Source organism: Triturus cristatus, chromosome 3_2 (genome assembly GCF_964204655.1).
Source record: "Triturus cristatus chromosome 3_2, aTriCri1.1, whole genome shotgun sequence".
In the NCBI taxonomy this organism is placed as follows: Eukaryota; Metazoa; Chordata; class Amphibia; order Caudata; family Salamandridae; genus Triturus; species Triturus cristatus.
In genome coordinates, this window is record NC_140584.1 from 75,582,723 (window position 1) to 75,595,164 (window position 12,442).

Here is a 12,442-nt window from a genome sequence, read left to right on the forward strand (position 1 = left end):
GGCAGAAAAGTCTGTGCACAAATTCTCCCCCAGGGAAGCGACCCTTTCCCAAGGGGTCGCTTCCCATAACGATATTACAAAATTCCCTGGTGTCTAGTGGGCTTTTCTGCCCCCCCTGGGGGCAGAAACGGACCGAAAGTGGACCGATCTGCCCCAGGGGGGGCAGAAAAGTCTGTCCAAAAATTGTCCCCCAGGGAAGCGACCCTTGCCCAAGGGGTCGCTTCCCAAATGGCCAAAAACAACATCCCTGGGGTCTAGTGGGGGCATTCCTGTCCCACGATCGCGACGCTGTGCGCGATCGTGGGACAGGAATGCACAGCATTGAGACATCAGGGGAGAGGAAATACTCTTTCCTCTCCCCCGATGCCTCAAGGACCTGGAATTCCGCCCCCCCCGCCACACCGCAGCAAAACACTTACCCTCCCCGTTGGACGCGCTGGAAGAAATGAATTCCAGCGCGTCCATCGCTTCCTGATGACGCCAGCGCGCGCTGTGCGCGCGCTGTGCGCGCTGACGTCATCAGGAAGCGTGGGGGGGGCTCGGGGGTGGCAGCGGAAACTCTTCCGCTGCCATCCCCATCTGTGGGGGCACGATCGATGCCCCAGGGGGGGAGCGCCAGCGCTTCCCCCAGGGGCTGTGCTCATGACGGAGCGGTTCCGTCATGAGCACAGCTCAACCGATGCTCATGACGGAACCGCTCCGTCATGAGCATCGAAGGGGTTAAGGATCGAGCGACCTTCAGACAGACGTAGTACCAGAGTATTCCGTGGCCTCAAGGTGCGTTTAAATTGTCAGTGATCAATATGTCCTGCAATTCACACTAATTCTTGCACTTGGCTGCCTTCTTCATCGGCACGCAAGTCGAGTGATCCACCACCAGGAGTCACAGGTACATATTTGCAATGTTTGCCCACCTGCAGGTGCACGGGAGGCAAAAGGAAGGCAGCGCCTTCCTTCCGTCCACCGCCCGCATGACAAGAAGGCCCAGCGCCCATCAAGGCTTCTCCTCTGGGAGTCTGCCTCGGCGACTTGAAGAACATTTCCGGGTGCTCGGCCCAGGAGCCCCCAGTCCCCCCCACAGGTGAGGGGGGCTCTCAGAACGACAGAAGCAGGCAGCCCTGCCACTGCTGGTCCCTCCCAGAAGACCGGGAGAGACTGCATGAATCTAAACCCTCAGCCCAGCCACATGGGACTGGTCATAAACCAGGTACCTGGCAACGAGGGAGGGTCGCTTCACCAGCACGCTAGCCATCTGCCACCAGACTCAACCCCTGCAACATCGAGAGTCCCCCACTTGGGTAGAGACCCTGAGCCATGCCAGTGGGTTGGTGGGTAGCCCGCCCGCTGCCCTGATCAGAGGCATTGGAAGGGAAAAGCTAGGTGGCTCACCATCCAACACACCTCCCGTTGAGAGGAGCTGGGGTCCCCTAGCAGCCTCGACTTCTTCTCTTCCAGGGTGCCTTGCTGTCCGAGTAGGACCACTCGCCAGTTGCCCTATGTCTGGCTAGGATAAGGCAATGGAGGGCCCGGGTGGATGGACCTTCAGAGGCACTCCCAGCCCAGGGAGGCACTGCCATTTGGTTTACCCCCATGGGGTCATGCTGGGTGAGAGTGGTGTCCATCTCAGGAGGGCCTACCATTGTGCCCCTCCTGGAGCGGCCAGGGCCATCCCCTGTCCCTCACACATCTGTCGTTCGGGTCCTTCCAAGGTGGAAGAGCCTTTCCTGCACCCGGTAGTCACCCAAGCAACCCGGTGGCCGCCCGCTCTTCCAGCCTGGCCACGTGAGGGCCAGGCCCTGAGTCTATGGTGTGTTCTGTCTGGGAGGTGGCAGAGTGTTTCGGACTTGCGCTGTGAGTCACTCGGGTCGTTCCACCGTTAATGATCCTTCCGCACGTTCACCAACGGAAACCTTGTTACAGCTTTTATTTACTCTAGATAGTTGTTTGATTGTTTCCTCAGCGCTTCACCAGGGCCTTAGCCGACCACAGTGGAGCTTATCCGAAGACCTCACTAAACCATTCAATTGGTAGTAGTGAAGGGCGGTGTGTACAAAGGGCAGGGACTTAATCAACATGAGCTTATGGTACACATTTACTGGGAATTCTTTGTTCTTGGGAAATAATTGCAATCCCCAATCCCTATCATGAACGGGGTTCAGCGGGTTGCCCCACCTGGTGGCGAGGGTAGACACACGCTGATCCATTCAGTGTAGCATGCGTGCTGCCCTGGACATCTAAGTGCATCACAGACCTGTTAATACTCGATCTAGTGTGGCTGAACGCCACTTGTCCCTCTAAGAAGATGGATGTTGACCGCTGGGTGTCGCATTACTAGTTAGCATGGAGGAGTCTTGTTTATTATCTGAATTAACCAGAGAAATCGTTCCACCAACTAAGAACGGCCATGCACCTCTACCCACAGAATTGAGAAAGAGCTTTCAATTTGTCAATTCTTTCTGTGTCTGGGCCGGGTGAGGTTTCATATGTTGAGTCACATTAATCCGCAAGCTCCACTCCTGGTGGTGCCCTTCCCTCAATTCCTTTTAGTTTCAGCTTTGTAATCTTACTCCCCCCGGAACCCAAAGACTTTGGTTTCCCAGAAGCTGCTCAGCGGGTCATGGTAATAACACCGCCGGATCACCAGTCAGCATCGTTTATGGTCGGCACTACAACGGTATTTGATCATCTTTGAACCTCCATTCTTTATTAATGAAAACATTCTCGGCAAATACTTTCGCTTTGGTCAGTCCGAGAATTTCACCTCTAGTGGCAAAATACGAATCTCCCCTAGCCCTCTTTCTGGCATAGATACCACGACTTTTTGCCTGGCTTCAGTGTGTTTTGCCTGTAGTTCACTGGGATCCTGCTAACCAGGACCTAAGTGGCAGTGCCCTCTCCTCTAAATTTGCTGGTAAGTACTTTGCACACCCCACAATTGGCATACTAGTATACTACTGTAAGTCCCTAGTATATAGTACTGAGTTATCTAGAGCATAGGTACCCAAGGGGTCTCCAATGGGCTGCAGCATGTATTGTGCCACCCATGGGAGCCCATGAAAATTGTGTCTGCAGAGCTGCTATCGCCGTCTGCGTGAAATAGTGCATGCACCTTTCACATAGATATAAGGCCTTCCTTATATCCTGGTCCCTGCACTTTAAATCTATAAGTCACCCCTAAGGTAGGCGCTAAAGCCCAAGGGCAAGGTGCATGGTTCTAAGTGTGAGGGTACCCCTGCATGAGCAGGGACACCCCTACAAACCGGGGACACCATTCTCTGGTCTTTGTAAGTGTGGGCAGCCATTTTAAGGTATGTTGAGGACACTAGCAAGTAAAGATGTCCAGGTACATAATGGCTACCCCGAAACTGGTCATGTTTTGGTATCACGGGAATCAACAGGAGAGGAAGAGAACAATGAAGGAACACTCCTACTCCCCTCAAAATAAATCAAACAATCAACAGAGGAGTGTATTAAAGTAATAGCAAAGGGGAAGAGCAAACTTGCAGATAATCGCAGTAAATTATGACTGTTTGAAAAAACCCATTTGGTTTTTTTAAAAGCCCTCACTCACCAACCTGGTTGGTGACATGCTTCATCATTGGGCCCCACCAGGAGTGGCCGAGTGCCACCCTAGTGTGCTGCGACACCAGATTACTGCTGAGCTGGTAAAAAAAGGCGTAAAGTGAGAAGTGAATTTAGTGAAATTTAAAAATGTCCAAATTGTGTCAAAAAGAACTTTATTGATTTTGCCAATCAGACGTGGGTAAAAAAATTTGTTGTGTGGGATAAAGAACTAGAATTAAAAGTTCATGTATTATCCCTGAAAGTGCGGTCAACATGTTTCTGCCTACATGAATGTTAATCAGGCTTTCATCAGGACCAGAGGTGTAAATGTGAGAACCCGGCGGTATGGGCGCGCTAAGGCCCACCCTGACCAAGGGTTTGCAAGTGTTAAAAATATCAAACAACACTCAGAGTAGATTCCGTCATGTGTAGAGAGGAACCGAGTTTATTCTAAAAAAGAGTATAGTTATGACAAACGGAGACGTACAGCATAAAGAAACACAAAAGACAAACAAATATGCGTCAGTATGCTTCCAAAGATGTCACAATTTAGAAACATGCAAACGTGCTCTTCAAGGTGCACTTATGGTAGCAGTAACCAGGTATCAGGTGTTGCTATCCGTGGACTCGTGCAACTAAAAAGGACTGCCAGCGGTGTCCTTACGAGAGAATAAAACAACAAACGATCCCTCTCTAATTCATAGGAGATCGAGATGCCCAAGTAACGTTATATATTAACAAGTGAACTAGGCCAAGACCTTAGTGACCAAATGTCAAAGTGCTACTGGGCAAAACATAAATGCAAAATGAAACATAATGTTCTTATAAGAGGTGCAAAGGTTCTAAGCAACATGGGTCACGTAAGGGGGTGGTGGCGAAATGGCACACCCTATGCAAGAAAAGGAAACAGAAAAATAACAAAAACAAAAGGGAGTAAATGCCGAGATTCATAGTGGCAAAGATAAATACTTAGCTGCTGATCGGAGAATGACTCACGCCTGCAACGCCAGGCACCCGTTGTGGACCTACGTAAACCCTCATCTAAGCGGACCCCGACGATAGAGAATCGGCGGTCCGATGACGAAATATAACGCCACGTAAGGATGAGGGCACGGTCACGTGAGACATCACGTAGCGTCCTGGTTGCACAGGCCAGTAGTCAGGCTGGGCCAATCAACAAGAGGAGTCTGAAGATTCGTCAGAATGACGTTTAAAGAGCTGGGTGAATAGCGGCTTGACGCAGTAGCTGAGAGCCGCCTAACTGGTTGCTATGGGGAAGTACCCGAATGGGCAGGAACAGGTACACCTCCCAATTGACAAGTAAACACAAAGATTGTACGTGCATAGCAGAGAACACAGATTAGAACACTGAAATTGCATCTCATTTATTTTGAAATGGCAAAGTAATCGCTGCAACGATTTGGTTAGAACGTATGCAGGGAGAGAAAAGGAAAGAGAGCAGGCCATATAAAGAGGTGGTAAACAGACTAGATGGTCAGTAATATAGTATTAAATTAAATTAAAGAAACCAAGTAGCCACAATATAGAGCTCAGAACAGTGTGGCAATTATTGGGCAAAAATATGACTGAGACAAGCCTGGGTAAGAACACAAATAGTTAGGTAGGATGTTTAAGACAGCAAGAAACAAGGGGGTTTGGGAGCAAAGATTAATACTTAGTCAGTCACCATACTGATACAGGCAGTGGCAACGGTGGGTTGGTCACCTATAAAATGTTGGCCCATGGGATATTATCATTCAGTCTGTTGCGATATGTCCCAATGCCGTACACCCATCTCTGCTCTTTTTCATCTCATATCATTGGTCGTGTGATTGGCTTGTAAAAAGCGTTCACTCAATTTGGCGGTGGCCCGACCACACCTGATATTACTTCGGTGTCCGCATATGCGTAGTTTGACTTTGCGAGTGGTCATCCCTACGTGTCGTAGATCACAGGGGCAAGATATCAAATACACCACATTAGTAGAATCATATGCGAACACCGAAGTAATATCAGGTGTGGTGATCAATGATATGAGATGGACAGTAATTGAACAGGTCTCCGCTTGCAAAAACACCCAGAAAATTCTCTATGAAAAAGAGCAGAGATGGGTGTACCGCCTTGGGACATATCGCAACGGACTGAATGATAATATCCCATGGGCCACCATTTTATAGGTGACCAACCCACCGTTGCCACTGCCTGTATCCGTATGGTGACTGACTAAGTATTAATCTTTGCTCACAAACCCCCTTGTTTCTTGCTGTCTTAAACATCCTACCTAACTATTTGTGTTCTTACCCAGGCTTGTCTCAGTCATATTTTTGCGCAATAATTGCCACACTGTTCTGAGCTCTATATTGTGGCTACGTGGTTTCTTTAATTTAATTTAATACTATATTACTGACCATCTAGTCTGTATACCACCTCTTTATATGGCCTGCTCTCTTTCCTTTTCTTCCCCTGCATACGTTCTAACGGAATCGTTGCAGCGATTACTTTGGCATTTCAAAATAAATGAGATGCAATTTCATGGTATGCACGTACAATCTTTGTGTTTACTTGTCAATTGGGAGGTGTACCTGTTCCTGCCCGTTCGGGTACTTCCCCATAGCAACCAGTTAGGTGGCTCTCAGCTACTGCATCAAGCCGCTATTGACCCAGCTCTTTAAACGTCATTCTGACAAATCTTCAGACTCCTCTTGTTGATTGGCCCAGCCTGAGTACTGGCCTGTGCAACCAGGACGCTACGTGATGTCTCATGTGACCGTGCCCTCATCCTTTCGTGGCGTTATATTTCGTCATCGGACCACCGATCCTCTATCGTCGGGGTCCGCTTAGATGAGGGTGTATGTAGGTCCATAACGGGTGCCTGGCGTTGCAGGCGTGAGTCATTCTCCGATCAGCAGCTAAGTATATATGTTTGCCACTATGAATCTCGGCATTTACTCCCTTTTGTTTTTGTTATTTTTCTGTTTCCTTTTCTTGCATTGGGTGTGCCATTTCACCACCACCCCCCTCACATGACCCATGGTGCTTAGAACCTTTGCACCTCTTGTAAGAACATTACGTTTCGTTTTGCATTTATGTTTTGCCCAGTAGCATTTTGACATTTGGTCACTTACGTGTTGGCCTAGTTCACTTGTTAATATATAACGTTACTTGGGCATCTCGATCTCCTATGAATTAGAGAGGGATCGTTTGTCGTTTTATTCTCTCGTAAGGTCACCGCTGGCAGTCCTTTTTAGTTGCACGAGTCCACGGATAGCAACACCTGATACCTGGTTACTGCTACCATAAGTGCACCTTGAAGAGCACGTTTGCATGTTTCTAAATTGTGACATCTTTGGAAGCATACTGACGCATATTTGTTTGTCTTTTGTGTTTCTTTATGTTGTACGTCTCCGTTTGTCACAACTATACTCTTTTTTAGAATAAACTCGGTTCCTCTCTACACATGGCGGAATCTACTCTGAGTGTTTTTTGATATTTTTAACACTTGCAAACCCTTGTCCAGGGTGGGCCTTAGCGCGCCCATACCGCCGGGTTCTCATATTTACACCTCTGGTCCTGATGAAAGCCTGATTAACATTCATGTAGGCAGAAACATGTTGACCGCACTTTCAGGGATAATACATGAACTTTTAATTCTAGTTCTTTATCCCACACAACAATTTTTTTTACCCATGTCCGATTGGCAAAATCATTAATGTTCTTTTTGAAACAATTTGGACATTTTTAAATTTCACTAAATTCACTTCTCACTTTACACCTTTTTTTACCAGCTCCGCAGTAATCTGGCGTTGCAGCACCCTAGGGTGGCACTCGGCCACTCCTGGTGGGGCCCAATGATGAAGCATGTCACCAACCAGGTTGGTGAGTGAGGGCTTTTTTAAAAAACCAAATGGGTTTTTTCAAACAGTGATAATTTACTGTGATCATCTGCAAGTTTGCTCTTCCCCTTTGCTATTACTTTAATACACTCCTCTGTTGATTGTTTCATGTTTTGGTATCAAACATGTGTTAATCATGCAACGACATTGATTCAAATGTTAGTTGCATTATACAATGTACTGGGGGGCTTCTTCGAGGACAACCCAATACCTACCTGTGTAGCCTTACAGTGTCTGCCTGCTAGCCCGAGCTACTGCCGACACCAGAAACTGTTCTGTCCCCTTGCTCATGAGCCTAACTCAGGCAGGGGAAGCTGAACAAAGGATTTCCTGCAAAAGATAGGTATGACCACCTTTCCTTTAGAATTAAGTAGGGTGGGGGGGTTTCCAAGCGCCACCAGACTGCATTGACCAGTTTTGCCCAGTTGAAGAGCCCTTGGCTCAAACTCTGGCACAAAACTACACAAAGGACAGGGGAGTGTCCATCCCCCTGCCCAGCTCCTCCCTAGGAAGGTGCCGAGAGCTTCTCCAGATGGCCACTTGCATCTGCCATCTTGAATCTTGGCCCCTGGGAGCATCTGACTGGCAAGGCCAGCTGAATTGCGTCCCTGACCTCCTCTGATAGGTGGATCACCGCATTAGATGTCCTTTCCCTTGTAGGTTTACTTAAGGGCTCCCCTGAAGGTGGGTCCTTAGATTCATCCTGGAATTTGTCGAGATTTGTCAAGACCTGTCTGAAGACACTTCTGCTGTTGGGCACTGGAACTCTGCTGCTGGATTGAACCAGGACCAAAGACAAGACTGCTCTTGGTGGGAAGACTCCTGCTACAACTATGTCTCCACACTCTACCAAATTTCTGCAAAAATGTGACTGTGCATCTTCCAAGTCAGCAAGGACTCTGCATGCTTCCAAGCAAGAAGGAGTTTCCCTTGGAGTGAAGGAGTCACTTTCCTGCATCCGCAAGCACTTTAATGATGATGACCAGTCTGCTGATCCTGCTGTCCCACGGACACCCCCTGACTCTACAACACAGGTGGTGATTTGTTGGCTCGCCAGAGGCCTGACCAGTCTCCCCTGCAACTTGGGAGACTATAATCCCTCTCCAGCCGACTTGAACCACATCCCTGTGCACCTAATCTGTTTACCGTCGCCAAGGCTTGTTGACTCTCCTCACTATAGATCTTCGAGCTCCACGAAACCCCAGCCTCAAGCATCACACAGCTTCAAGGACGACATGCATCCTCTGCAACATGTGCCTCCATCTTCTGTGTGCTGCTGAGGATTAACTGCAACTCACTGTGCCTGCCTCCAGAAGGCCCTCTAGGGGGCTCCAATGATTCTTGCAGGCTATCCTGCATGCTGAAGGCCGGCCCTGACTTATCCTTCCTGGGTTAGTCCCACATACCTTGCTGGTCTGCAACAAAGCATATTTTCCTTTGACCCAACTGTTGCAGTTGCCATGGCTTGTTGGTGGTGCTGTTGACCACTGACCCTCTGGCATCCTTCATCTGTCATAAGGAAACTTGTGGACGGCTCCTAGCCTCCTGTATTGTCACCTGGGCTCAACAGCTTCTTCATCAACAAAGTTGTGCTACAGCAAGTACCTCCTACAAGTGGTGGGATTGTGTTCCGGGTCATACTGGCCACCTCCGGATGGTTTGGACTCTGTCCCCTCTGCTTTCAGGTATTTCTCATCCAGAATCCATGTTTGAGTTCCACCGTCCTGGTCCACAGGTCACTGTAGCCACTTGACTTCCAAAATCCTCCATTGGCTCCTTTGGGCGGTTCCGACACCACTTGGCACCTCTGCACCCGGGCTCCCTGGTGTAGGTATTCTGGTTCCATGGGTATCTATGAGTGGGGTGGCTCTCCAACCTCCAATTGGTGGGAAGGGTCCTGAAACAAGAAAATACCAACCACGACTTACCCTGTGTTATCCTATGGATGTTTGAATTGGTGTATCCACCACTCTGCACATGGGCGCCTAGGGGTCCCTAGCTACTTACCTTTGGTGGTTCCGTGCATCCCCTGGGCTTCTCCATCCTTTGGTATCAGACCACTGGGGGGGGACACAAACTGCCAAGCCCGCTCGACCATTGCTCTGCTGGGTAGGGCCTCTGGAAATGGTAGGACCTCGAGTAGGATGGTCCTTGGCAGAATGGAAGCTCTTTGCTTGAAACAACAGCTGAGGCTTGCCAAACAGTCCATACCTAAACAGAACAAACATGCCCAATCAATCAGAGTATACTGCGCTGGCTAGACCACTCTGCACTGGAATGTTGACTTTGTGTCCCTGCCTCGGGGAAGGCAGGCTCGGAGGAAAGGCTCACTGGGCAGGGCTGCGAGCCAGGCAAAGACCTAGGCCTGTGGGGGAACTTGCACTGGCAGCACCCGGCTGATGACCGCTGGACCGCAAGAGGGTCAGGTGTACCAGGTCCCTAATAATCAAGAGGAATGCTACCACCCTTTTTTTGTAATCTGTGTGAACTGAGTGACAGAGGGAACAGCCAGCATGAACACACCCAACCTCCTAGAGCCCTGCCGGGCTTGAGGAAGCAGAGGAGCCCCCATCAGGACTTCCAGGGCACCTGGGATGTCGGCTTCATGTCTATGCCTGCTCTCAGGGAAGGCAGACTTGGACAGGGCTGGGAAGCAGGTGCGGACCGAGTCACATGGGAGACCGGGCAGGCCGTCCCGGGCCTTGGCGCCACTTTACTGACAACCGCTGGACCGCAAGGGGGTCGGGAGTACCCTGTCCCTAGTAATCCGGGGGAAGGCTACCTCCATTCTTGTAATCCGTGCGCAGCGAGTGACAGAGGGGACCAAAGGTCCAATCACACACCCTCCTGGAGCCCTGGCTGGGTTCAAAGAATCAAATGGGCCCTTATCGGGATTTTCAGGGCAGCCGGATCATCTGGATGCACCATTGGAAAGCATTGCACACAACCAGATGGCTGAGGGACAGCCATCTGTTTGTGCTGTTCTGTAACGAAAGGACTTCCGCTTGTCCATGGAGGGGGGGGGAATCTGTGGCCTAGGTGCTCGGAGCCCTGGCTGGGCCTCAGGCACGTGTTGTAAGTGGGGCCACTGATGGACCTTTAACTCGGACCCAGTTGGAGCCTGAGGACAGGGCCCAGGATGGGAACCCCCCCATCAAGGGCCCACCGGGGCCCAGTCATAGCTTTTGAACCCAAGCAAACAGAGGAAGCCTCCCTGGGCACGATGGACCCCCTTCCCAGGTCCTTGGTGGTGCAGTAAAATGAAGGATGGACACCAGGGTGGGAGCACCTACCCTGGGGCCTAGCCAAGCCCCGTTCAGAGGTCCTGGACCCAGCCGTGCCGGCGAGGCCTCCCCAGGCTCGCAGGACCCTGTCCAGGGTGCTTTGCCACACAGCTGGCCTCAGGACGGGGCCCAGGATGCGAGCCCCCACCCAATGACCCACCAGGACCTGGTCGGATATCCTGGCCCATCCAAGGTACTTGGCCAGGCGTCCGGCTGGAGGACGGAGCCCAGTACCGGGGAGACCAACCTCTGAGCCAACCAGGGCCCACCAGCGCCCCTGTAGGAGCTTCTCAACCCGACTGACCAGGGAAAGCCTCCCCGGGTCCGATGGACCCCCCTCCCGGGCCCTTGGCGGTATGGCAGGATGGGGGACAGAGCCCAGGGCAGGCGTGCCCGCATCAGGGCTAGGCGGGGCCCCGGGCCCGGTCAGGACTTCTGGACCCCAACCGCACGAGGGAGGCCTCCCCTGGCACACGGGACCCCGTCCCAGTGGCTTGGCCATGCGGTGTGCCACAGGACGGAGCTCAAGACAGGAGCCACCGACCCCAGGGTCCGCCATGGCCCCGGTCAGAGCTCTTGGATCCAGCCAAGCAAGGGGAGTCTCCCCGGGCGTGATGGACCCCCGTCCTGGGCCCTTGGTGGTGCAGCAGGCAGGAGAATGGAGCCCGGGGTCGAAACACCTGCCCCGGGGCCTGGTGGGGCCCGGTCGGAGCTCCTTTGACCCGGCAACGCACGGGAAGCATCCCTGGGCCAGGACAATTGGTCTTAACAACTGCTCTACCATTTTTGTTCCCCTAGATTTTGGTCCCTAGCTCAACCAGCACCTAGGGAAGCCAAGCCAACCTAAGGCTATCCAGGGTGGGCTGACTTGCGTGGCTCTCACCATGTTTTATTACCCAGACTCCCTTGCAATCCTCAAACTTTGACTATAAAACACATATTCCTGACCTTTCTGTCAAGGAAAGTTCTGGAATCTGCAGGGAGCTACAAACTTCCTTCCACCCTCCACCCCCTCCCCCCAAGTTAGTTTCCCCATACAAATGGTACCACACTTGTGAGGGTAGACCTAGTGCGTGCGACAGGACATGGATCCAAAACTCAACATGGATGCAGCGCATTTTTCCACAAAAAAACAGAGCCTTTTCACTTTCACATTTCACTTTCAATATAATGACGTCAGCGTGCCATGGCCGACGATCTAAAAGAAAAAATGCCTCAGGTGGAAGGGGTAGCTCTTTTACCACTGCTCCTGAGGCTGAAAAAGGAAAAAAGAAGTCCCTCTGCTGCAAACAGCGGAGGGATTGCCTGTATGTGTACAGAGGATGTACCAGTTATGTCCTCGGCACACAGACACGGCAACTGTGGTAGAAGACGTAAGCATTACGTCCTTGGCGCAGAATAGGTTAATATATGAGTGACAGTAAATGAATAATTAGAGTTAAGTAGTGCACGGTGTGGCATTTTCCTGTATTCTTTCCAATATTTGTTTATTGCTTATTTGGTTACTTTTCTACTCTTTTGAGGATCTACATAGTCTTGTTTAGGGGTGTCCAAAATTTACTATTTTTTGTGAAATACATGTAATTTTTGCGAAACGACATCCGCTTTATGAACAGTAACTTTTCTCCATGATAGTATTCCTTGCACAGAAAAGTAATGAGATACGAGTAAGAGGCTGGTTTGAGGCGACAATGTCTCGGT

At 50.6% G+C, this 12,442-nt stretch overlaps 2 pseudogenes; both read right to left on the reverse strand.

The window, feature by feature from the left end:
- Positions 1-732: 732 nt before the first annotated feature.
- LOC146856827 (5.8S ribosomal RNA) lies at positions 733-885 on the reverse strand (annotated as a pseudogene).
- A 1,000-nt stretch (positions 886-1,885) lies between these two features.
- Positions 1,886-2,573, reverse strand: LOC146856828 (18S ribosomal RNA; annotated as a pseudogene; the record flags this gene model as incomplete).
- Positions 2,574-12,442: the final 9,869 nt, after the last annotated feature.